The sequence below is a fragment of the Bufo bufo genome, chromosome 3 (assembly GCF_905171765.1).
Source record: "Bufo bufo chromosome 3, aBufBuf1.1, whole genome shotgun sequence".
NCBI lineage: Eukaryota > Metazoa > Chordata > Amphibia > Anura > Bufonidae > Bufo > Bufo bufo.
The window spans coordinates 312,702,356-312,729,764 of record NC_053391.1 but is presented as its reverse complement, the minus strand read 5'-3'; the positions used below and the strand labels follow the sequence as shown (position 1 = coordinate 312,729,764).

The 27,409-nt window shown below is 42.6% G+C and overlaps 1 protein-coding gene across 2 annotated transcripts in view; it reads left to right on the top strand.

The window, feature by feature from the left end:
- The window catches only part of AHDC1 (AT-hook DNA binding motif containing 1), an 83,706-nt gene extending 58,564 nt beyond the window's left edge, over nt 1-25,142 (top strand). For both annotated transcript variants that reach the window (XR_005777549.1, XM_040424273.1), the window contains exon 5: nt 24,596-25,142. The gene's annotated coding sequence lies outside the window, so the exon portion shown is untranslated. The remainder of the gene's footprint in view (nt 1-24,595) is intronic.
- Nucleotides 25,143-27,409: the final 2,267 nt, after the last annotated feature.

Sequence of the window (27,409 nt, the reverse complement as noted above, 5' to 3'; positions counted from 1 at the left end):
TCCCTGAAAGAGATGACGTCTGGATGGGAGCATATGTTGTTCTAGAACCTGAATATATTTTTCTGCATTGATGGTGCCTTTCCAGACATGCAAGCTACCCATGCCACACGCACTCATGCAACCCCATACCATCAGAGATGCAGGCTTCTGAACTGAGCGTTGATAACAACTTGGGTTGTCCTTGTCCTCTTTGGTCCGGATGACATGGCGTCCCAGATTTCCAAAAAGAACTTCGAATCGTGACTCGTCTGACCATAGAACAGTCTTCCATTTTGCCACACTCCATTTTAAATGATCCCTGGCCCAGTGAAAACGCCTGAAATGGCTTCTTCTTTGCACTGTAGAGTTTCAGCTGGCAACGGCGGATGGCACGGTGGATTGTGTTCACTGACAATGGTTTCTGGAAGTATTCCTGAGCCCATTCTGTGATTTCCTTTACAGTAGCATTCCTGTTTGTGGGGCAGTGTCGTTTAAGGGCCCGGAGATCACGGGCATCCAGTATGGTTTTAAGGCCTTGACCCTTACGCACAGAGATTGTTCCAGATTCTCTGAATCTTTGGATGATGTTATGCACAGTTGATGATGATAGATGCAAAGTCTTTGCAATTTTTCACTGGGTAACACCTTTCTGATATTGCTCCACTATCTTTCTGCGCAACATTGTGGGAATTGGTGATCCTCTACCCATCTTGGCTTCTGAGAGACACTGCCACTCTGAGAAGCTCTTTTTATACCCAATCATGTTGCCAATTGACCTAATTAGTGTTAATTGGTCTTCCAGCTCTTCGTTATGCTCAAATTTACTTTTTCCAGCCTCTTATTGCTACTTGTCCCAACTTTTTGGGGATTTGTTGACACAGTGAAAATTGGAATCAATGTATTTTTCCTTTAAAAGGATACATTTACTCGGATTAAACGTTTGATCTGTCATCTACGTTCTATTACAAATAAAATATTGACATTTGACATCTCCACATCATTGCATTCAGTTTTTATTCACAATTTGTTTAGTGTCCCAACTTTTTTGGAATCCGGTTTGTAGGACATAGCAAATGTCATTGGTAAGAACAAGAGGTGTGGTTAGTGTCATATGTTCTGCAGGACACATCAAACTGCCCTAAGGCAAGAAGGGACACCAGACACATGACAAACCAGGAAATAGGATTCAAGCATGGATAAGTGAAAACTGCAAATGAGGTAACTTTGGGGAAAAAACTACCCAAGGTATGGGAGCTAGAGTAATTGCTGAAAATACACTTGAGTGAAAAGTATTCTATGGCACAACCCCTCATGCTGTATATTCAAAAAGCATCATTGCTGCAGCCAAATTTGGGGAAATAGATGGGTAAAACTTAGGCTACTTTCACACCTGCGTTTAATGCGGATCCGTCATGGATCTGCACAGATGGATCCGTTCAGATAATGCAACCGTCTGCATCCATTGAATGGATCTGTTTGTATTATCTTTAACATAGCCAAGACGGATCTGCAGCGCTTTGGTGTCCGCCTCCAAAGCGGAATGGAGACGGAACAGAGGCAAACTGATGTATTCTGAGCGGATCCTTTTCCATTCAAAATACATTAGGGCAAAACGGATCCGTTTCGAACTGCTTGTGAGAGCCCTAAACGGATCTCGCAAACGGAAAGCCAAAACGCCAGTGTGAAAGTAGCCTTACTTTATAACATTTTCTCCCTTGGGAGAAAACGCTTCTGAATTGTAAAAACAGGTTGTAATAACCATAAGGCCACTTGAAGTTAAAGGCCCAACTAATAAGGGTGCAGTGATGACTCTAATGACAGTATTGTTGCCATGGAGACTATGTGGATCCGGATCACCATTCACATCAATATCTACACCCTAAGACCACTTGCACATGCTGTTCTTGAAATCTGTATCGCTCAAATCTGCTTTTGTGTGAGGGTAAAACCTTTTTTGGCATGCAAGATTGCATTGCGAGATTTAGGGTGCCTTTGCACGTGGCAGCAACTTCTGCCTAAAAATACAGTCTAAAGACTTCCCCCTGGTTAGCGCTCATGCATAAGACCGTTGGCTGTTTTGTGGTTCGCAAATTGTGGATCCACAAAAAAAAAACCTGATATGTGCATTTTGTGGAACGGAACTGCTGGCCCCTAATAGAACAGTCCTATCCTTGTCCATAATGCAGACAATGATAGGACATGTTCTATAATTTTGCCGGCAGCAAGGAATGGACGTGCGGATGCAGACAGCACACGGGTATCCTTTCTGCATCTTTTTCGGCCCCATTAAAGTGAATGGGTCCACATCCGAACCACAAAAAATGTGGATCTGATACGGACTCAAACAACGGTCGTGTACATGAGCCCTTATCCTGTAGGGTTGAAAAGTGTCGATCCCTGCCCTGTGTTTGCTGTGAAATAACATTCTGCAGCAAAACTGTGTTATGGTTTTACTGAAGCAGACTATCTCCATCTGATGTCACACAGCGTCAGGTCATAGTGTGTGCTTACGTGCACTATATCTTGACGAAGCGTGTACGTCAGATGAACAGTGCATCGCGGTGCCGGCTGGACACCACGGAGCTGTGAGTAATAGCAATCGCTTGACTCCTGCGCCGTGGTCACATGGTACAAACGAGTCCTTGATGCCAAAAATTTGCATCCTTATGTACAAAGTCTGTGCCGTTGCTGTGAAGCAAATGTGATAACAGTGATGTGGATGCTGGTTTGAACCCAACATAATCTCTTAGTTATGCTGCTAGACCTAGGCGTGCAATGTGATTGATAATGTGCTACCATCTCAGGGATTTTTCATATAAAATTTTGCATGCCCAGTAGTTTTTAAATGTGCACTTGAGCTCCATGTGTGTAACGATGTTGCTCAAATGTCTCCACTATGTGCTTAATGGATGTGCATGCATGTTGCTACATCTCTGTAGGATGGTTGCAACCATCTGTTGGTCAGCTACTTACATGTAAATGAGGTCTCCCATTAGCCTTTAGTGGAACAGAGCATGGGACTGGCAGGTTCATTATGGAGTGTGGACCACATTATTTGCCCCTTATAAAACCAATGCAAAGCATATGGGATTTACTCATTGGTTGCACAGCTGAGTCACTAATGTAGATGGAGTTACTGTAGATTAGTGGATATTGCTGCATTGTCTAATTGCCGGGAGTGTTCTTCACAGCTCAGTATACCTGCAGCACAACTTGTAGAAAAGTAAAGCTGATGAAGAGCGGTCATTGTGATTGACCTATCGGTCTTCTGAATAGACTGTCCAATATAAGGTCAGCATATTACGTAGACAGGTCTATTCTATTAGAATTGCAAAAGAAGTGTGCCATTTAGTTGATACGAGCAATAAAAGAATAACTGAGTTAGCTGTATTTGTGATTGAAGCGGTTTCACACCCTCCTCACAGTGATCAACCGCTCTTCCGCCATGAATCTAGCTGTACAAGGCAGAATATTTAGGTGACAGATTTAATGAGGTTCTCTGATCTGGACAGTTTTTGCGATCATGAATATCTTGCCTCTAATCCCATTACAAAACACTATAGGCAGCAAATAACTTTGCATTCTATACCCAACTATCATTTGAGTCATTTGGTAGTAGCCTTTGTCCATCTTTTAGTTTGTTGCTGTTACTATCCATTGCACTATTTGTTAATATTCTAGGCTACCTGCAGTTTTGTTTTGTTTTTTTAATCCAAACGTAATACAATACTAGCTAACTAGAAGAGATTTTCAAAATTTTGTCTATATTGTGTGAAATTTTCCAAGTCCGTAGCATGTCAATTTTATACTGCCGATCTAGTGGAAATTTCATGCAGAAAATTCCCATTGAGACAGGAATAATTGCTTATGTGGAATTGTCGCAGATCCTCCCAAATTTATAACTAAAAAAATGACAGCATAACGGATCTGTCCGGTTTATGTTACGCAGGAGAGGAATCCTGCATAACTGAAACCGTGCGGACCAGTTATGCTGGCCATAGACTTCTATTATGATGGAATGCAATTCGGCACATACTCTAACTCACAAAACTGAGGTTCAGGCAACACTATTGATGACCTATGCCGAGGATAGGTCATTAATATAAAAAGAAAGCGGACAAACCCTTTAAGTGTATGGCTAGCTTTAAAGAGAACCTTTTTATTGCTCTTTTCCGCAGAGATCAAGCCACAACCCGGCAAATATGGCAAGAATCGGCCAGACTAAAACCTGCTGCCCACACCACTTCCCACAATTCTCTGTCCACTTCTTGGAAAAGTCGCAAGCACGGCTGAAAACGCGCAAAATCTAAAAATTATGCACAAGCGGTTTGTGCTCCAAATTATGCACCTTTTTTTTATGACTGTTTTCTTCCGAAAAGAGGTTAGTCAGGGTGGGTACTTTCACACTTGCGGCAGAGGATTCCGGCAGGCAGTTCCGTCGCTGGCAATCCGGACGCAAACTGGCATTTGTCAGACGGATCCGGATGCGGATCCGGATGCGGATCCGTCTGACAAATGTATTGAAATATCGGTTCCGTCTCTCCGCTGTCATCTGAAAAAACGGATCCGCTATACATTTTATTTACATTTTTAAAGATCTGCCGCTGGAACACTTAATGCCGGATCCGGCACTAATACACTTCAATGTAAATTAATGCCGGATCTGGCATTCCGGCAAGTGATCAGTATTTTTGGCCGGAGAGAGAACTGCAGCATGCATTTTCTCGGTCCAAAAAACGTAAGGGGGACTGAACTGATGCATCCTGAACGGAATGCTCTCCATTCAGAATGCATTAGGATAAAACTGATCTGTTTTTTCCCGGTATTAAGCTCCTGTGACTGAACTCAATATCGGAAAACAAAAACGCCAGTGTGAAAGTACCCTCAAACACTCCCATAGTACAGGGATGTAGTTTCTATATAGAAATTGACAGACAAAAACACATTCCACCCTACTAAGAGGTCATACATGCTTATTTAAGCTACATTCTTATCAGTAAGGTAAGGATTGAGCTTTGAGTGTTTATAATGTCAGAGAGCAGAGATAATGAGTTGGTCTGTTCCCCAGATGACGGAAAAGACAAAAAATCTAAAGGCAGCTAATAGAGCATGCCAGCTCTGTACACAAAAAAGATTCCATATTTTTAATAAACACCAATTGAAAAAGATTTTTAGCTCAAAATCACAACTGGATGCTACTGAGGCTCTCTGTAGTGCTGTGTGGGGGGAGAGAAGGCAGGAATATTCTGTTTTCTTAGCATACTTAAGAGCAAAAAAAGGGGTTAATAGGTTCCCTTCCCTGTATTCTAAGCAGGGAGAAATTGTTGCCCGTTGGTATTGCTCCTGGGGATCCAGTTTGACCACTGTCAGTGCAGCACTCAAAAAAATAAAAAGTAGGACAATGAGAGATGAACGAATTATACCAGAAGCTGAAAGAAAGGAAACGCCCCTTGACTGTGGAAGAGTAATGCAACCTGTAACTCGGCGCCGATAGTATACCCCAAAGGCAGGCCCAGACTGCATGTACTGTGTGATGGTCTCATTACTAATTGGTACAAATTTCCTTATAGGGTTCATATGTCAACTATTGTCATTGTGCAAAGAGGGTGGAAAACGTGTGCCAGAATAGTACAACCATATTATACAGATGTTCAGGAAATGCATTGTAGCCTAGGTAAATGGTCATCTTTCTCTACCATAGAGAAGGCACTGTAGTGGCATTTATAATGCAGCATCTGTAATTTCAATTTTCAAATAAGTAACCAAGGTTGGAATCGGCCAGGTATCATCAGATTTTATGTTCATGGAAGTACACATCCCTTTTTCAATGTAACCTTTGTACATTTCCCATTAAAGTACTCGCTGTATGTATGGAGTAAGGAATGTCATCTTTTATCTGTAAATCTTGTCTTCACTTAGGGTAGGCAAGACTGATTGATTTTATTTTTTCAAAAGATCTGTAAATGTTGAAATTAAACCCCTGTATCCAAAATGTACAGATGCTCTCCTTAATGAATTACAATAGGAATTTCCATCGTCTACCATGCAATTCCCACTAATGAAAGTGTACAAAATTAAATATCTACTTTTTCACAGTAGAAATATTCAGGCTTTCTTCAACAGAATGTTTGTGGGTGGTCAGTGTTTACTTAGCTCCTGCGATGTGGTGCCTTTTTGACATGTGGCACAGTAACTTATCACTTGCTGCAGTGCTTGACTGCAGCAGGCGTATGACACGCCATATTATCTATCTCAACAGAGACCAACATGGAAGAGCAGTGGGGGATTGGTAAACTTACTACTGTGGTGTTTTATCCGATTTTAAACTGTAAAAAAAATCTTGGGGGTGGAAAACCCACTTTAAAGAGAAACCGTCGCAATGAAAAGCAGTACAGTTTGCAGGCAGCATGTTAGAGGAGTTGCTGAGCAGTTTGATATAGTTTTGTTGGAAAATATTCAACAGAACTTGTAATTCATTTAAAGTGGTTTTCTGGTTTTAATGATTACATTTAAAACCAGAGAATAGGATATATAACAATTTAGAATTTAAAAAGATATATACCTATTTAAAATGTTTGCAGACCTTTTATTATATCCATATAGTAGCCCCTCAAAAGAAACTAAAAAAAGAATTATGGCCCATTTTAGTCCTGTAAAATGCCCCTATAGGAGAGCTGGATAGGACCAAATACTATCAGTCAAGTGATCTATTTATATGTCACATGATCTGGCTTTCAATTAACTGCCTAAGTATCTAACAGGTGAAAATGGTATACTGGGAAGTACATACATACAAGTGAAACTCAAAAAATTAGAATATTGTGCAAAAGTTGATTTATTTCAGTAATGGAACTTAAAAGGAGTTGCATTAATGCCACTTAAATTAGAATATTGTGAAAGGGTTCAATATTCTAGGCCAGTGGTCAGCAAACCGCGGCTCTTTAGCCCCTTGAATGCGGCTCTTACAGGTGACCTGTGTGGTGGCGCTGCTAAGTTTTTTCTAACTCCGCTACTGTCGCTACGCTAAGAGCAGCTGCGCATGGAGTCCTGGGCGGCGTGCGGTCCGGACTCATATGGAAAGGAGGGGGCCCCCGCCGCTGGCCTCTCTGCCTGCCTCTTTAAGAGACTCGACGAGCAGTGGCTGTGAGTGAGCGTGCCGCGTCTGTCTGACGTTGCCACAGCTCCGCCCCCAGAGCAGAGAAGAAGAACCAGCCACAGCCCACAGACTCTGCCAGGGAAGGCCCGCCGCCCACACACAGAAGACTCTTCTGAGACTGTGACAGGAGGCAGCCAAGTTCCAACAGTTACTGGTAGGTAGGTTGGTTAATTATAACAACTTAGTTACTGGATCCCATTCCCACCATCTCACCCGTCCCAGTAGTGCCAGCCAGTGTACTGTAACTAGCCCGCCCTGGTTCTGTTTGAACTGGAGAAATGTGCATGGGGGGGCGAATGACTCAGTCATGAGAGAGATGTGTCAGAACCAGGGCGGCCCCATGGCACATTTCTCCAGCACATGCACAGACATCTTTCTCATGACTGAGTCATTCGAACTCTTCCCCCCCCCCCCCCCCCATGCTCATTTCTCCAGTCCAGTCTAAACAGAACCAGGGCGGGGGCGGCCCCGGCCGCGGCCCCATGGCACATTTCTCCAGCAGTGCCAGCACATGCACAGGCATCTCAGATTCATGGTTCTGTTTGTACTGGACTGGAGTAATGTGCATGGGGGGGGGGGGCCTTATTGTTTTTCACCTCAGGGCCCCATTTCACCTAGAACCGGCCCTGCCTGTGGAACGCATTTGCGTTCCGCAAAGCTGGAGAGGGCGTGTACATCTCATATCGCCCATATTTCCTCCCACTATTATCACACAGGAAGCCGGAGTAATCGAGGATGTACACACCTTCCAAACGTCGGAACGTGCTGCGTCACAACAGGAAGTGACGAGGGTACTGAAAGGTAGTGGGAAAAAAATTGGCTCTTAAAAGAAATTTCAATCATGCTTTTGTTGATATTTGGCTCAGTTGACTAAAAAGTTTGCCCACCACTGTTCTAGGCTCAAAGTGTCACAGTCTAGTCAGCTAATTAATCCATGTCCCCTGAGTAAAGGGTACCTCTAAATTGTGATTTGGGGTTTTCATAAGCTATAAGCCATAATCATCCAAATTATAACAAATAAAGGCTTGAAATATCTCCTTTTGCATGTAATGAGTCTCATATGTTAGTTTTACCTTTTAAGTTGCATTACTGAAATAAATGAACTTTGCACAATATTCTAATTTTTTGAGTTTAATCTGTAGTATATACACTACTACATACAGCATCAGCTCACCATCATGTTTGTCAGTTTAGAAGCAGATCTGTGGGGGTTTGTTTTACACTAAACTTTGTTCACAATATGATACACCACTTAGAGACCGGCAGTCATTTTACAAATCACCTAGGGACAATCAGTCATGTGAATGCATACTGTGATATATTTAACCACAATAAAATTATTCCACCACTTGTCCTATTTATCACATGGATGTGTGCTGGCCCAGCACATGTATGTTATGCAACACTGTTGTTCACTGAATGCCATGGTGCAAAGAGTGTCACATAATTGTCACATGTTTCACTTAAGCCATGGATATATTACCTAGGACTGATCCATGGGCTATACCATTATACTGCATGTAGGGGTCCACTGCCTGATATAAGAAAGATATTTGTGCAGAATTTTTTCATTTACTTTTTATAAGATTTTCTGTAGTCAAGGTGTAAGACAGGGGTCACTGTAGAAATTCTCTACATAAATTTACATTCACAGAAGTAGTAGGTGAGGTGAGATGCAACAGTCATCAGAGAAGAACTGCAAAAGAAGCCCATGCAAATGCTAAAAAAAAAAAAAAAAACACTGGCGCTTTTATGTGGTTATACCGTATTTGCCAAAAGTTGTGCATGTAACTACAGTAATATTTAGTATATCAGTTTACAGCTGGGTGTACATGACTTGCCATTTTTGGTTTGATAGGCCACCAGTCTATGTGCATGTATACAGAGATTTATTAACCAAAGAGCATTACAGCATAGTAAAGTCCATAATATCCCTCACATAAAATGTGTTAATTCAAAGTGCAAAGCTATGAAGTGCAATGAGAATGTAAAAAATATATATACTGATGTGTAGCTATCGATACATAATCCATGTGAATATGTGACATCTAAGGACAGGAAATAAATTATACACAACACCAAAGATGATGAATGACAAGGAAAAGTTATATGCTATACCTGATTAGACAAAGTGTTACCGATGTACTGTATAGCCCAGTGTTTTCTAAATCTTGAGAATCCCTATAAGAATTTGGGTTTAATCTGCTGGATCTAGTAGGATGGAAACTAACCTCAGAGGTCCAAGGGAAATGAAGTGAATATGAAGGGCCAGTAACTGTCTACATGTAGATGGCAGTGCACGTCCAAACAACAAAATGCGAAATTCTTGACCAGGACTATACACAAAATAAAATATTTAATAGAAGCCATTCCAGCATCAATAGAAGCCAGACTAGCTGGGGGAACTCTCCATGGGATGAGTATGTACAGCACATGTAGAATGTGACAAAGAATCAGGAGGCTTACCTTTGAGATGTGCTGCTATAGGCGCAATGCTGTTGTGTGCATCAAGGGTCCTTCTGGGTTAGGCTACTTTCACACTCGTGTTTGGTGCGGATCAGTCATCAGATAATAAAACCGAATGCTTCTGTTCAGAACGGATCCGTTTGTATTATCTTTAACATAGCCAAAACGGATCTGTCTTGAACACCATTGAAAGTCAATAGAGGGCGGATCCGTTTTCTTTTGTGTCAGTGAAAACTGATCCGTCCCCGTTCACTTACATTGTATGTCCGGACGGATCAGTTTGGCTCAGTTTCGTCAGACGGACACCAAAACGCTGCAAGCAGCGTTTTGGTGTTCACTTCCAAAGTGGAATGTAGGAGGAACTGAGCCAAACTGATGCATTGTGGGCAGATCCTTATCCATTCAGAATGCATTAAAGGGTTTCTATAACTTCATATGACATAATTAGCTGGCAGACACTAGCGATCTGCTAGTGTCTGCTCTGGCCAACCATCCTACTATAATCACTTGTGGGGCAGCGGTTTTGCTAAAAAACTAACTTTTATAAATATGCTAATGAGCCTCTAGGTGCTATGTGGGCGTCATAAGCACCTAGAGGCTCCGTCTACCTTCATACACAGCGGCCGCCCAGCACGTCCCTCCAGCCCGCCCATGTCCTCCTCCGTGTGACGCAGCGGCCGAATTCTCGCGCATGCGCCGTGCGCGGCTGTATTCGGCGCATTAGAGATGTCTGAGCTCGGAGCGGTCAGACATTCAATGCGCATGCGCGGCTGTATTCGGCGCATGCGCATTGAATGTCTGACCGCTCCGAGCTCAGACGTCTCTAATGCGCCGAATACAGCCGCGCACGGCGCATGCGCGAGAATTCGGCCGCTGCGTCACACGGAGGAGGACATGGGCGGGCTGGAGGGACGTGCTGGGCGGCCGCTGTGTATGAAGGTAGACGGAGCCTCTAGGTGCTAATGACGCCCACATAGCACCTAGAGGCTCATTAGCATATTTATAAAAGTTAGTTTTTTAGCAAAACCGTTGCCCCACAAGTGATTATAGTAGGATGGTTGGCCAGAGCAGACACTAGCAGATCGCTAGTGTCTGCCAGCTAATTATGTCATATGAAGTGATAGAAACCCTTTAAGGGCAAAACTGATCAGTTTTGGACTGCTTTGTGAGAGCCCTGAACGGATCTCGCAAACTGAAACCAAAACGCCAGTGTGAAAGTAGCCTTAGTGTGCTGCCGGTGTCCATATGACTTTGCAGATAGTTGCCCACCTCTCAGGGAAGACCAGTCATACCTGAAAAGTGTTGGATATAAGACATTCAGTCAGATTACATTAACAAGACATTCTCAAGGAGCAGGAGACCACCAGAGGATCCAGTAGTTTATTATCCATTGTTTATTAGCAAAGATCCAAATGTGTTTCAGGGCAGTTTTGCTAATAAAAAAGTGACTAACTATTTGATTCTTTGGTTGTCTCATGCACATCGAGTATATCAGATTGTAGAATCTGACTTAAATGTCTTATATCCACCGCTTTTCTTCCATTACTCTATCAGCAACTGCAGCTTTGACTCTGCTTGCGTAGGTCTACACTAGTTTTGTATGAGTGCAGTCACTGTACTTATTCTTTGCAAGTTTTAAAGGTTGGTTAAGTTGCATGGTGACTGCATGAATAGACCGTACACAAATTACCAACTGGTTTGAAGCCTGTCTCTCCCTAGGGTTTATTCTAAGCCGGAGTGGACAGGGTACCTTTTCCCTCGGCACCAGTCTGTCACACCAGAGTGAAACTATTAACAGACTGGTTGCTGAGGGGGAGAGAACAATCTACAAAGGAAAGGAGACAGACACAGTAGGTAAGAGTAACAGCTGCTTATCTGGCTGTGTGGTGGCAGCATACTTATTGAAGGTGGTAGGCTTTCCTGAAGTGGTGGATTTTGAAGGTTTGGATGTTGGGGGGAGAGCCTGATATGTTGGCATAGGGAGTTCCAGAGTAGGGAAGATGCATGGGAGAAATCTTGTAGATTGTTTGAGGAGCAGACGAGAGGAAAACAAAGAAGGTCTTTTGAGGATCGGGGATTACATGTGGGAATGTATTGCAAAAACAAGTCAGATGTAAGGAGGGGACAGATTGTGGACAGCCTTATATGTAGTTAGTATTTTCAACTGAATTGGGGAGCCAGTGAAGGGATTGGCAGAGGGGAGAGGTGGGTTAATTGCAGCAGAGTTTCTGATAAGTTGTAGGGGAGCGAGAGTGCTAGATGGGAGGTGCAGAGGAGAATGTTGCAGTAATCCAGGATGGAGATGACGAGAGCATACACTTGCATGTGCTCGAGTGAGGAAGGAGGGACTACAAGAGATGTTCTTGTGTTAAAAGCGACAGGTAGTGGTAAGGGTTTGGATGTATGGCTTGAAGGACACGGCAGAATCAAATGTCATCCCCAGGTATCAGACCTTTGAGACTGAAGAGAGCAGGGTGCTGTTTACTGGAATAGATAGGTCTGGTAGAGGGGCTGAGAGACATGGGGGATATATGAATTTTTGTTTTCTCTATGTTGATGTTTAAGAAGTGTAAGGAAAAGAATGAAGGTATACTTGTTGGACAGGCTGTGATTCTGGCTAGAAGGGAAGTGACTGGACCAAAGAGGTAGATTTGAGTGTCCTCCTCATAGAGGTGGTAATGGAAGCTATGGGATTCTGTGGTGTCGCAGACCAAATGTTTAAATGGAGAAAAGTGGTGGACCCAGGACAGAGCCTTGAAGAACACCAACAGAGAAGGCGTATTAAAGAGGTGGTGTATGAATGGGTAACGCAGAAGGTTCTGTTGGTGAGATACGAGGAGATCCAGGAGATGGCCAGGTCTTTGATTTCGAGGGATTAGAAGGTTTGCAACAGGAGAGAGTGATCGACAGTGTCTAAAGCAGAGGACAGTACAAGAAGGAAGAGCACAGACTAATGATGGTTAGCTTTGGCAGCTAGCAGATCTTTGGCAAGGGCTGTTTCGGTGAAGTAATTGGGTTGGAAGCTGGATTGTAGAGGAGAGTTTGGGAAATTTGATAGGGAGCAGAGGTGCGTGAAGAGTAGGGCTTGTGTGTGTCTCTGTGGGGAACATTGTGTGAGGCCAAAGGAGGAAGTATGGCCTGTATTACACTGAACGATAGTCAACCAGATCATCACTAACCAGTGTTTGTAGGAACACTCGTTAGCAATGATCTGGCAGTGTAATACTTCCGGTGATTACCAATAAATGAGCAAACACTCGTTCATTGGGCAATACAGATTTTTTAAAGCATGCTTAAAAAACTTGCCGGTGGTAGATCGTGCTGTCCAATCATAATCTGCTGTCGGCAGACAAGTCAGTATGACTATGGAGGAGGTCACTGCATGGATCGAGCAGCGCTCTCCTTCACTAACAAGCTGGCAATTGCTGGGAAGGAATGCTTCTCTCCCAACAATCGCCTGCCTGATCACCTGGTGTAATACTAGTCTAAGAGACAGGAGTGTGGAGGCAGTTGAGTTGCGTGTATCAATAGGGACAGGAGAGTGCAACAAGGATGACTGTCAGGGTGTTGGCCAAGGTTTAGCTAGAACAATGATGGTACGTTTTGGGAAACAGAGGTCTTGGAAGTAGGAAAGCTTGTTGCAAATGGAACTTGCGTGTATTTAGATGAGAAGGTTTTAGTGCTTAGGAGGTCAGCAAAGATGTCAAGTGAGAGGATAGAAGGGATGGAGAAATAAGTATCATTGCTGTGTAAAGGAATAGTGGGATACTGAAATATTTTGAGGGATATAGTGCGATAATTCTGACTACAGAAAGATGCATAATTGGTTAAAATATTTAGGAAAAATGACAGGATGTGTATTGGTCCTAATAATGTCTGTTCACTACTTGTTCAATTCCTGGTATATGTCTTGCTGTGCACTTATTATAGCTGCACTTAGAATTAGTTTCACAGAAATGACAACGGTCAGACATGGCCAGCTATCTTACATTTTATATGGTTTTGAGTTACTGAGGAATGATACCTGGTGTGAACAAAAGGTGGGAGGAGGATCTCTAGGTCTAATCAGGACAGTCTCAGAGATGCAAGCAAATACAGATATATACAAATTGCCTCTATATACAGCGGGGAATACACAGGGACATACCAGAAAGATGTTTGCATGTACAGTTAGGTCCATATATATTTGGACACTGACAATTATATTTTTATTACCCATTTACTAAAACATATTCAAGTTATAGTTTAGTTTTTTAATGGACATAAAGTCCAGACTTTTAGCTTTCATTTGAGGGTATCCACATTAAAATTGGATGAAGGGTTTAGGAGTTTCGGCTCCTTTTACATGTTGCACTGTTTTTTAAAGGGATCAAAAGTAGTTGGACAATTGACTCAAAGGCTGTTTCATGGGCAGGTGTGGGCAATGCTGTCATTATTTCATTCTCAGTTAAGCACATAAAAGGCCTGGAGTTGATATGAGGTGTGGTGCTTGCATTTTGAAAATTTTGCTGAGAAGTAAACATGCGGTCAAAGGAGCTCTCCATGCAAGTGAAACAAACCATCCTTCATCTGCGAAAACAGAACAAAACCCATCCGAGAAGTTGCTACACTATATTAGGAGTGGCAAAACCTACAGTTTGGTACATCGGAAGAAAGAAAGCACTGGTGACCTCAACAATGCAAAAAGACCTGGACGCCCACGGAAGACAACAGTGGTAGATGATCACAGAATAATTACCATGGTGAAGAGAAACCCCTTCACAACAGCCAACCAAGTGAACTACACTCTCCAGGATAAAGGCGTATCAATATCCAAATCTACCATAAAGAGAAGACTGCATGAAAGTAAATACAGAGGGTTCACTGCACGGTGCAAGCCACTCATAAGCCTCAAGAATAAGAAGGCTAGATTGGACTTTGCTTAAAAAATAAAATAAAAAAAAATCTTAAACCAGCAAACTTCTGGAAGAACATTCTTTGGACAGATGAAACCAAGATCAACCTCTAGTAGAATGATGGAAAGAAAAAAGTATGGCGACGGCATGGTACAGCTCATGATCCAAAGCATACCACATCCTCTGTAAAACACGGCAGAGGCAGTGTGATGGCTTGGGCATGCATGGCTGCCAGTGGCACTGGGTCCGTAGTGTTGATTGATGATGTGACACAGGACAGAAGCAGCCGGATGAATTCTGGGGTTTTCAGAGACATATTGTGTGCTCAAATCCAGCCAAACTGATTGGTCGGCGTTTCATAATACAGATGGACAATGACCCAAAACATAAAGCCAAAGCAACCCAGGAGTTTAAAGCAAAGAAGTGGAATATTCTTGAAAGGCCAAGTCGGTCACCTGATCTGAACCCAATAGAGCAGGGATTTCACTTGTTAAAGACTAAACTTCAGACAGAAAGGCCCACAAACAAACAGCAACTGAAAACCGCTGCAGTAAAGGCCTGGCAGGGCATTAAAAAGGAGGAAACACAGCATCTGGTGATGTCCATGAATTTAAGACTTCAGGCAGTCATTGCCAACAAAGTGTTTTCAACCAAGAAATTAACATTTTACTTACAATTATTTAATTTGTCCAATTACTTTTGAGCCCCTGAAATGAAGGGATTGAGTTTAAAAAGAGCTTTTAGTTCCCCTCATTTTTATGTAATCATTTTGTTCAACTCACTGACTTAGCTGAAACTCTGAACTTCAACTGTATCTGAATTGTTTTGTTCAAAATCCATTGTGGTAATGTACAGAACAAAAATTTGGAAAAAAAAAATCTAATATATATGGACCTAACTATGTACATTAACAAGCCATCTGAGGGTTTCACTTTTTTTTTTTTAGGGGGGTGCGAATAAACTATGCTTTTCTGTGGTCGCACATACAGCTTAGAATCTTTTTAGTACAATCTGAGTGCCCAGTAACCGGGAAAATACTAGGGCAGCAGTCACTATGTGGACAATCTCTCCCATATTTTCATTATTTAAAGGGGTTTTTCTAGGTGTTTAATATTGATGACATATCCTCTTGATAGGTCATCGATACCTGATTGAGGGTCCGACACCCAGTATCCCCATTGATTAGCTGTTGGAAGAGGCCGAGGCGCTCTAGTGAGTGCCGCTTACCAAACACTGTCATCCACTTTAATGTTTAATGGGACTGAGCTGCAGCTAGGTCATGTGACTGATGTCTCTGGTCTAGGAAGACGCCGTGGTGCTCACAAGGTCACCATGACCTCTTCAAATAGCCGATCAGCAGGGGAGTCAGACCCCCACTTATCTGACTTTAACGACTTATCCAGAGGATAGGCCATCAATATTTAACACTTGGACAATCCCTTTAAAGGGATTCTGTCACCAGGTTTTGGGCTATAGAGATACTGACATGCACGGCTAGATCGCCGCTAGCATGTCCGCAATATATCTGTCCTATAGGGCTGTGTGCTTTTAATTTCTTTAATAAAGGATTTTATAGATCTGTAAATTAGTCTTAAATGTGTCCAAGAAGCTTTACTAACCTTCCTGTAGCCCAGCCACGCCCGCCTGTGAAGGAGCCCAGCACCGCGTATGTCCTCCGAATCGCCTCCTTTCATCACCGATAGATTGCCGTAATCTCGCGATGCGCAGTGCCGGTATAGTGTTCTTTCCCTGTGCTGGCATCAGCCTCAGGGAAAGAACTGAGCTCATCGCGAGATTACGGCAATCTATCGGTGATGAAAGGAGGAGATTCGGAGGACAAAGGCGGTGCTGGGCTCCTTCACAGGCGGGCATGGCTGGGCACCAGGAAGGTTAGTAAAGCCCCTTGGACACATTTAAGACTAATTTACATATCTATAAAATCCTTTTTTAAAGAAATTAAAAGCACACAGCCCTATACCACAGATATATTGTGGACATGCTAGCGGCGATCTAGCCGTGCATGTCCGCAGCTCTATAGCCCAAAACCTGGTGACAGAATCCCTTTAATATCCAGGTCATATTCACTGCTTATTGCTAATGTGTAATGGGTGCTGGCATTTTGTATGAATTAAAATTGAATTGAGTCTGGAGGAAAAAAATAAGCTGTAACATCCACCAGTTTGTGTCTTGAGTCTCAGATAACAGCTCTTTTTCTGAAAGATCCATGCTGTGCCTACTATATATTCAGTTCTCAGAGGGTCCAAAAAGGTTTCCATACACCTTACCAATAGGCTCAGTGCAGAATGAAGAAATTGTGTGGAGTGTTTAGCCAGCCTCCAAATGTCACCAGTGCTGTTTGGCCCAGGTAAATGGCTTCATTCTTGCTATTGGCATAAATAATGTAAGCTGGGCCATTGTTCAGATTCATACATTTCAGGTTCACTGAATCTAAATCTACTTTAGATTTACTCTTTCATCACATTGGTAGAGACAGTCAGGATTTGACACTTTACTGCGTCAGAATACTGCAGATTTTTCAGTGTATTCGCTGCAAAAACATGCTCTTTGTGTTATGGAAATGGCTGTGAATTTCCCACTCTCCACTGCAAAGGGTGAAATCCACTGTGGAGATCCACAGCATAAATGGACAAGCTGCAGATTTTAAAGGGGTTGTGTAAGAACTGGGGCGGGGGTTGGATTGGCAAATCCTACCATTCAGCCTGACATGCAAAGGGAAGATGACTCACCTGCTTTCTAGAGCCATGTCCCTGCTCCTCCTTCTGCATCAGTCAACATCTGGTTTGACATTACTGCAGCCAATCCTGATCCCTGCACAATACTTTATAACAGTCTTCCTTCCGATGGAATTGGGACCTGTTTTTCTGCCAAAAATATATGGTCCTCACATCAGCATGTCACGAAAATGGGAAAATTTTTGTTTTGCTCTCATGAGGACACTGCAATTTGAGAATTTTTTCATTGTATTTAGAATTGAAATAGAATAATTTTCCTTTTATTATGGTAATTTGACACATGCCATTATGATTCAGTTTTTGATGCCCATTCCTGTATACCTATACTTCCTGTATAAATCATTTACGATCCACTACTAACATTGGCTCCAAAAAGTGCATTAAAATACAATTGGTGTACTCACTGCTAAAAGGTAATAAAAAAAAAAAAAGTAGGTATAAAGTGAAATTTTGTAACCTCATACAGCCCACTTAAGGATGTGTTTGGACCCTCAACTTTTTTGTGGTACATGAAATCCAATATGTCCAGTCCTAATTCCGATGTTGGGGGAATATTTGTGGGCCCACTTACACATTAAACCATTCACCAGGCTTGATCTAATATGTAAGGACAGCTAGATGGAATTTACAGGTACAGTTAGGGCAGTTTATACTTTTAATGATTTATAATGCTGTACTGATGGCATTATGTCAGTACAGTTAGGTATATCTGAGGTCAGGCAGGAACCCATAGCGTTATAAATCATTGTAATGTCCAGCCCAGGAAATACTGCTTTCACATCGCGCATGTGAATACGCTCCTGTGAAATTGCTCTTAGACCTGCAGCTTGAGCTAATGGTGACTGCAGTGTGGTGCATGCAGTGTCTACTGGGGTTCCTGGGACCCGTAAAATTAATTCTGGAGGCCTGCTGTAGAGCAAATAATAACAGGGCAAATACTAACTCCTCATAGAGCGGCAGGCAACAAGATGATTGGTTATGGGGGGATTGCGCCAGTGACTTTGAGAAGGCGGGTCTGTGGGTAAAGAGGATAATGGCTGGCTTGCCCCTGTACTTAGAAGGCATCTCAGCCACCTGTTGCATCTATAATACATTGGGGAGTCTGATAAATAATTCTACCCAGTTTTTATATGGGCATAGGCTGGTTGAGACGCTGTATGCATGTGTATGTAGTGCAGCCAATCTATTGCGCTATGTGCCACTTGTGCAGGGGTTTGGGACTAGGGGTCCACCTGGGAATTCACCAGTTTGCCTGTGGGCGAGTCTGAACCTGATTGCATGTCTAATAGCATCTTTAGGCCTTGTTCACATTTCCTTTTTTCATTGACATCTGCTCTCAGCATTTTCTGGGGCAGCACACGTACCCATTGATTTTAAGGTGTTCGTTCACATACCAGTGCTTTTTTTTTTTTTTTTTTTTTTTCTGACTGTGGGTCGGCGAAAAATTCTTTATGCTTTACTTTGGTCCGTGATGCCCATTATAGTCTATGGGTCTGTGAAAAAAAACACAGGCACAGCACGGATGGTGTCCATGTTTGGTCCATTTTTCCACTGACTACTGAGAGGAGAAGCTTTGGAAATAGATTTTCAGCTGAGCAGTCTCTGTGGATTACGGATGACACATGGAGAGTAAAAGCACACACACGGACCAAACACTGATCCTTCACGGATGAAACGCAGATATGTGAACCAGACCTTAGGATTAGTTTTCACGTACAGGCTTTGTGCAGTTTTTGAAGTCAAGCCAGGAATGAATCATAAACCAGGGACACATATATAAAGGAAAGACAGAGGGCCTGGTTCATCATAGACCGGTGGCGTACACTGGTCTATGATAAACCTGCGTGCTGACGGAGACTGCACCTAATTTATGACCAGGTATACACCTCGTCAAGGTCCAAGCACCTGGACTGGCTAACAGATTTCAGTCTTCTAATACGCCAGAAAACTAGCACAGGCCCCACCGTCTCCTGCTCTTGCCATGCCACCTTTTCAGGAAAGTCAGTAGATTTATCAAAACTGGTGTAAAGAAAACTGCCTTAGTTGCCCATAGCAACCAGTCAGATTCCACCTTTCATTTTTCAGAGATCCTTTGCAAAATGAAATCTGATTGGTTGCTATGGGCAACTAAGCCAGTTTTCCTTTAAACCAGTTTTGATAAATCTCCCCCATTTGCGATGTTTTCATGCCAGAAAACTGGTGTATAATAGTGATATATCCGATCTAGCCGCTTTCTTTCAATCCATTCCTGGCTTTGGCTTCTAAAACTGCATCAAAAAAACAATGTGGAAACCCAGCCTAATTATTTTTTAAATTATTGCCACCACCTAAAATTCTAACGCTTTAAACAAATGTTGGTCAGCCATTTGTATGGTTGCTAATGATAACCAGTCTGGAGACTGATGAAAGGCAAAATTTCTTCTGGTTCTTTCAGAAACGAGCAAAGAATTTTCCCCTCTTGTGCTCGCAATACTCCAGTATAATGAACAAATCAAATCTGGACCTCTCTTAGGGAACTGCCATACTTTTAGGTTACGTGATGCATTTTTGAAGCCAAAATCAGATGCGTAGAGAACACATTGGGGCACATTTAAGAAGACCGGCTTTTTCTGCCGGTCTTAGTTTCCCCCTTTGCGCTGCCGTTGGATTCATCTAGTTTATGACTAGGCTTTCTCCTCATCATAAATTAAGTGCATCTGTGGCAATCCTTGCACCTAGTGCAAAAACTACCTTAGCCGAAGGCTGAGGTAGTTTTTTTGCTAACATTTATGCCCGTTTCCAGGTATAAGAGTTAGTAAATTTGCCAAGGCACTGAAAGCGCCATAAAACATAACCTTTATTTAAGTGTGAAATCAAAACCTGCTACTGAAAAGATTAGGGGCCCCAAGTGAAAACATCTCAACCAAACAAAATATTTTTTATATAAGTCAAGCTAATAAAAATAAAATACACGGACAGGAATGGGGTTAAGGGAGGATATCTTTCCCTATTTACACCCTAAACTAAACAGTCCTCTGAGTCGCACCCTGATGGTGGATGTACTCCGTGCTCGTGCCTATCATAAGACATCCTGTATAGCCCTTCAAATGAAAGGTAGAGCAGAGTCCACTACTCTAATGCCCAACAGTAATTGAAAATCTGCCCAATGCGTTTCTCCTCTATCCGGTGGGGGTGGGGGGCTTAAAGCAAGCGCAGCCATGGGATGATGGACACTATGGCTAAACGAAAGCAAGACTAAAACAAAACCACAACTGGCATGGATACTGTAGCAACCACACATGGATAGATGACACTATATACAGGCTACTAGACACACCCAACTATTGTTCCAAATGTATATGGTCAGATCAGTACCACAAGTATATTGGCATAATGCTCAGACAGCCATTAGATAATGAGAAGCATACATGTAACAGCTCATAATAGAGCCACTCGCGCTCTCCTAGGTCACAGAAGATGAAAGCAAAGGGCCGATGCTGGCAGCCGTCTGATAAGCAGAGGCATCATGCTATGGTGAGCGTCCAGAAGCCAGAATTGAATACCTGCAAATAGTTGTTCTTGGCCAGTATAGGTGATGAATCTCTTTATAGCTCCATTCCCCATAAGGGTACTTTCACACTTTCGTTGTTGGGATTCCGGCAGGCAGTTCCGTTGCCTGAACTGCCTGCCTGATCGGGAAAACTGTATGCAAACGCATGTCATTTGCAGACTGATCAGGATCCTGATCATTCTGACAAATGCATTAAAATACCTGATCCGTCTTTTCAGGTATTTATATTTTTCACATTTTTAAAGGTCTGCGCATGAGCAGACTAGAAATCTGGATCCGTTTTACAGGATCAATTGATACCGGATCTGGCAGTAATACAGTTCAATGGAAATTTATGCTGGATCCAGCATTCCGGCAAGTATTCTGTAATTTTGGACGGAGAAAATCCCTAGGACGGAACTCAATACCGGAAAAGAATAACGATAGTGTGAAAGTACCCTAAGTGGGGTCAGTTTGAGGCCTCATATTATCTTCGGACGAGAAGAAACTATTTTGCTAGACATAAGGAGTTTATGCTTGCTCTCACTGAATTCATACTTGCCCATAATTACTTGCTGTTTGATTCCTGCTTCTACCACCAGCGATGGGGGACCGTGATTGGCGGCCCTTGTGCACCCACTTAAGCTAATCTCCTCATGGGCTCGTAGGAGGACAGTGTGGCATTTCCGTTAGAGGAGGTTTGGCGGAATGATAAGATCTCCTTCTGGGCGAGATGTCTGTCATTTACATCTGAAATTAATCCCAATACATTAACATTTTTTGATGTTAGATTAACTAATACAGACTGAAAACTTCCTCCTTCGATCTTCTGTAAGCCCACAGCCACAAATCTCCTCCATGGGTGGAGTTTCCATCCCCCTTCTCTCCACCAAGGCATCCCTAGGGGCCAATACATGAGGGTTCGGAGAACTTGCTCCACCTTACCTGTTTTCCACATGAAGACTAGGAGTTTGCACAACTGGTTTAAATCATGGGATACCCCTCATCTGTTCTCCATTCTGACTTTTAGTCGGCCTTACAACCAGAAAGGGATCATCATTTGATCCCTAAGTAGAGAGTGGACTCAAGTCATGTGACAAAAATCATAGGTACCTTTTTATGGCCGCAATCGGGAGCTGCGTGAAATAATATCTAAATATTGGCTTATCTTGCATATGGATAATGATTTATCAGACTCCATCCCTCTTTACCCTGGTATCGCATACAAATATTTGAGAAGCATTAGGGACAGGCTTATTCATGGTCATTATTCACAACCTCAAGCATTAGGCACATGGTTAGACAGGTGTCCCCTAGGCACACTGTCAGAGTGGGCAGCGTGCGCCCCATATCTTTCCCTTCTAGGTAGAGTGAGCCCAAGGTGAGTGACCGGAATCCTGGCCTCACATGGATACATTATATTTAAAGAGGAGTGGTCTTAGCCATAGCATGATGCCTCCGCTTATCAGGCGGCTGCCAGCACCAGCCCTTTGCTTTTATCCTCCGTGACCTAGGAGAGCATGAGTGGCTTTATTATGAGCTGTTACATCTATGCTTCTCATTATCTAATGGCTGTCTGAGCATTATGCCAATATACTTGTGGTACTGATCTCTAACCATATACATTTGGAACAATAGTTGGGCGTGTCTGTTAGCCTGTATATAGTGTCATCCATCCATGTGTGGTTGCTATAGTATCCATGCCAATTGTGGTTTAGTTTTAGCCCTGCTTTCTTTTGGCCATAGTTTCTTTAAAATACCACGACTGCACTTGCTTTAAGTGTCCCCTGATGAACCCGGCTAAGGTAGAAACGCATTGGAGCCGATTTTCGATTGCTATCACTATGCATGTGAGTAGTGTACTCTGCCCTAACTTCGTGTATCTTTTTCATTTGAAGGGCTTTACAGGATGTCTTGGGGTCAGCACGAGCACGGAGTACATCCACCATCAGGGTGCGACTCCAAAGACAGGGTTTAGTTTAGGGTGTAAATAGGGAAAGATATCCTTCCTTACCCCCATCCCTGCCCGGTTATTTTATTTCATTTTATTTTATTTGCTTGACTCATCCAAAAAGTATTTTGTTTATTTCGGATGTTTTCACTTGGGGCCCCTAATCTCAGTAGCAGATTTTGATTTTATACTTAATAAAGTTTGATTTTATGATGCTTTCAGTGACCTGATGTCTCTATTGACCTGCCATAAAAGTCCACAAACTCATATGTTCAATAGGAACTCGTCCAGTTGGAACGTTATTGTACATTTTGAGTCTCATGTATCAACATTGGTCCACATTTATGTGAGTGGGCCTACATTTTGGCTTACATTGTGCCAAAATGTGTCGAAATTTTATCCATCTTGGTTTAAAGAAACTATATTCGCCTAGCTCAATGAGGGGGTTGACTCGATGGGACATTTGGCTCCACAATTTTGGTGTCAAATTCTGTCTCGCACTAAGCCAACTAATAGTTTCCATGGAGCTAGACAAGTGTCTATCCATGCAAAAATTAATAAATCATACAGCCGGAGCCCCTCAAACAGCCTGTCTGAGTTTACGCCATCTACAGGATTGGCAAATTATCTTCTTGCTGCACATAGCCTCTAACCAGACCAGTCATTTTTCTGTTGCCATTCAGGATGGTGAACATGGCCTTATTGCTATTGGCTACTTCCTACTGCTGTACTATGTGACGAACTTTATGTACAGGACCGTTTATAGGTTACTGCACAACGGCAAAGTAGTTTGTGTTTTGTTCTTAATTTTAATCCAGCCAAGAAATGTATATAATAATAATATTGTATAGCCTGCAGATGTCACTGTTACTACTGCCGTCTCTGCTGATCTTGCAGGTTTGTCATATACTGTACTTTGAATAGACAAAAGTTTGAATACTGACACCTGCTGGGTAGCTGGAAATACTACACAATTTTCACTCTAAATTATGCAGTTAAATTGTAATAATGAAACCATTTATAAGGTTTAATGTCGTTATGTGACGCATGAAATTTCAATATATTTAGTAATTTCCACATCAAAAATGTTGAATATTTCTCATTTAACTGTGAACAATTGTGCATTACACAGATGCCGCACTCACCATGTACCTACTTATTTAAAGGGTTTATTCCAGCATTACTACTATTTTTCCCAGAAACAGCGGCATACCTTTTACTCTTGTTTTCAGGGGTAAAAGTAAGTAAAATAGATTTAAAAAAAAAATATTGTTGCATGGGTGTTAGTCGATTAAACATGGTCCTAAGAACTTTTTGTTTTTATTCACACCAAAAACTTTGGCCCACTTTGTAAATGACCCCCTGTCTAATGGCAGCCATAACCACCTGATTCTGCTCTTCTGTGCTCAGTGACTAGATTAGTGAACAGTGGTGCCAACTTATATTCTTAGGTCTGCTGCCCGTTAGGGTATGGCCACACGGTGCGTTTGGGATACAAACCTGCAGCTGGATCAAATTTATTAGAACTAAATTGTTTATTCAGTGTTCATTGTTAATTTGATCTCGCTGTGGCTGGTATGGCTGCGTGGTACTCTGCCTCAAGACGAACGTGTCCACAGGACGGCTGTACCCTTAATACCTAAGCTAATAGAAAATGTGTGACTGGGATCACCAGGATAACACTTTGTATCGGCTACATTTTATGCTGCCTGGATTACTGTAGTCATATTTGGGCTGTTGTATATCGTACACTACTGTGCACACACCCAGTGCCATGAGTCATGTCTGTCTATACTGTTCTGACTTCTCTCTGCTGTTCGTGGCTTTTGTTATTAACGTTCTTTTTCTATTTGTTAAAATCCACAGCTGAGACCATTCCCCTCTACTGAAGCCAGAAGAAACGCTGTGGGATCCCCTTCTGGGCATGCACCACCTACATCATGAGTGCACTCCCTCTATCCTCCTTGAGCTCTGGAACCTCCTCCCCTCTGGTTCTCCCCGAGAAGAAATTTGTGTTTTTGTTAAATTTTTTCTTGTTTTACTTTCTTCACAAAACCAGCAAAAATTGTACATAAGAAATTTTTTTAAATGTTTCAAAATGTAAAAAAAAAAAAAAAAAAAGAAATATGGGTAATGGGGAGTATGTGAGGGGGAGGTAGGGAATGTAGCAGGGTGGAAGTCTGATCTTATTCCCATATGATCTGAGTTGCCTGCAGTGCACTGGCACCTCTGTCAAGAAGATGGTTAAACAGTCCCTTTCCCTCACATACCCCCAGTCCTGCACCACCACCCTGTGTCCCCCATCTACCGGCTGCACTGAAATTGCGTATGTTAAAAGCCCTACCACCACCCTCGGCGGTTAAAACTATTTATTGTAAATAAGAATTTCTCATAAATTGTGTATTGTCCAAAATCTGCCTTGTGTTTTCAATATGCGAGAATGAAGGTGACTGACTGCGAGTGTGTTCATGTGCACTTTTCTGGAATTTGTGTGCAGGAGTGTTATTTGAGCAGTGCGATAATCCAAGGTGACAGTGATCAGTCTCTGTTTCCATTAGGCTCCTTTGTGCTTCCCCTCTTTCATCAGCACTCCTATCTGTATTACTGCTCACAAACAGTTACCCTGCTTTCTCCCTTTCCCGATATCTTTTCCCTTCTTTTTTTCCTGTCTCGTTTTTTATCTTTTATCTTGCATCATCTCTTATCTCTCTCACACATTCCGCCTTCCTTTATGTTATCTTTTATCATGATTATTTCACTTTTTACATCATCATCCTCTGCTTAATCACGACAACTCTCTGCCTGGACAACTGCCTTGTCAAAAATCCTTCCTGCCCATAATCTGCATGCGCATTAACTTTTAGACCTCTGTGATCTTTCTCCTCTCAGCTGTTCCCTGCTATCATCCCCTTCTCTTTCCTGACCTTGCCAATGCACCTACCATTTCCTGTCATCGACACATTTCCATCCCTTCCAGTAATGATCATTTAAGCATCTATCCAAGATCTGTCTTTTGCGTTCTCATCTTGCTGTTCTATGTTTGGGGATTTTGTGTGTATTTATTAGCCTTTTTCCTCTCCTCAGCAGTTGCTGTACCCTGCTCCCCCCCCAGTTCGCACCAGGCTCTTGATGTCCCCATCCTCAGTTCCTCTCTCCTAGCTGTGCCAGCAGTGTGACAATCTCCTGCTGCTCTATGACCCTTCCTGCTCAGAACAGACTGTCCTCCCACAATCCCCCCAGGCCTACACCGCCATCGCCCTCCAATACTAATTATCCCAGATACACCTCATTGCTCGTCGAGAGCCTTCCACATACTGCGGTAGCACAAAACATCCACATGTAGAGCACATATCTATACATACATGGATTGTGTAGGTCTGAATACATGTAGACACTATTGCAAGGTTCCATGTAGCTGCTGTAAATGCTTTGACTGTTTTCTCAGGCTTGGTAGAGGTTCCGCTGATACGCTCTGAAGGGTTTATTACATTGCTATGCTTTGTATGTCTTTCCCTGGCTTGGGAAGGGTTACTTTTCAAAGCTCTGCAGGGTTCTCTCTGGCAGGGTGCTGGTTAATCCTCTGTTCTGGCCTTGCTGTAGATTAGTGGGGGGGTGGAGGTCACTGCTGCTCCTCCAGATTTGCCTGCAGGGGGGTGTCTCACTGCCAGGTAAGTGGCGAGTGGGGGGGCTGCGTTGCCCAGCAACAGCCCAGATGTCTGACCCTGTACAATGTGCACTGACACAGCTGTGTGTGAGAGGTGTGCATGCAAGAACGGGAAAGGGCTGTTTGTGAGATGGATGTGTTTGTGTGAAAATGCGAAATATTTCTGAGATCTTTGTGTTTGATTTGAAATCTGTTATGTGCATGAGAATTTGTATGTGTAACAGCTTAACATGTGTGTAGCTGAGGAGCATGGGTGTGTGCAAATAGACGCTGCTTCATTGATCAAGAAAGGGAGATTTTTGATAAGCAAGTCTTTGTAGAGAGCCGTGCTGGGAAGTATTGCGCATATGCATATATATATTATATATATATATATATATACACACACACACACAACTGAACGCTATTTTAGGTATGACTAGTGCATTTTCTATAAACCTATTAATTAGACATGATTAATGTAATTGTATCTAGATTTCATATATACAGTATTAATTTTAGGCTGTGTATATACACTGAACAAAAATATAAACGCAACACTTTTGGTTTTGCTCCCATTTTGCATGAGCTGAACTCAAAGATCTGAAACCTTTTCTACATACACAAAAGACCCATTACTCCCAAATATTCACAAATCTTGTCTAAATCTGTGTTAGTGAGCACTTCTCCTTTGCCAAGATAATCCATCCCACCTCACAGGTGTGGCATATCAAGGTGCTGATTAGACAGCATGACTATTGCACAGGTGTGCCTTAGACTGCCCACAATAAAAGGTCACACTGAAATGTGCAGTTTGATGCCACACATGTCGCAACGTTTGAGGGAGTGTGCAACTGGCATGCTGACTGCAGGAATATCTACCAGAGCTGTTGCCCGTGCAATGAAAGTTCATTTCTCTGCCATAAGCCGTCTCCAAAGGCGTTTCAGAGCATTTGGCAGTACAGGCAACCGGCCTCACAACCGCAGACCACGTGTAACCACACCAGCCCAGGACCTCCACATCCAGCATGTTCACC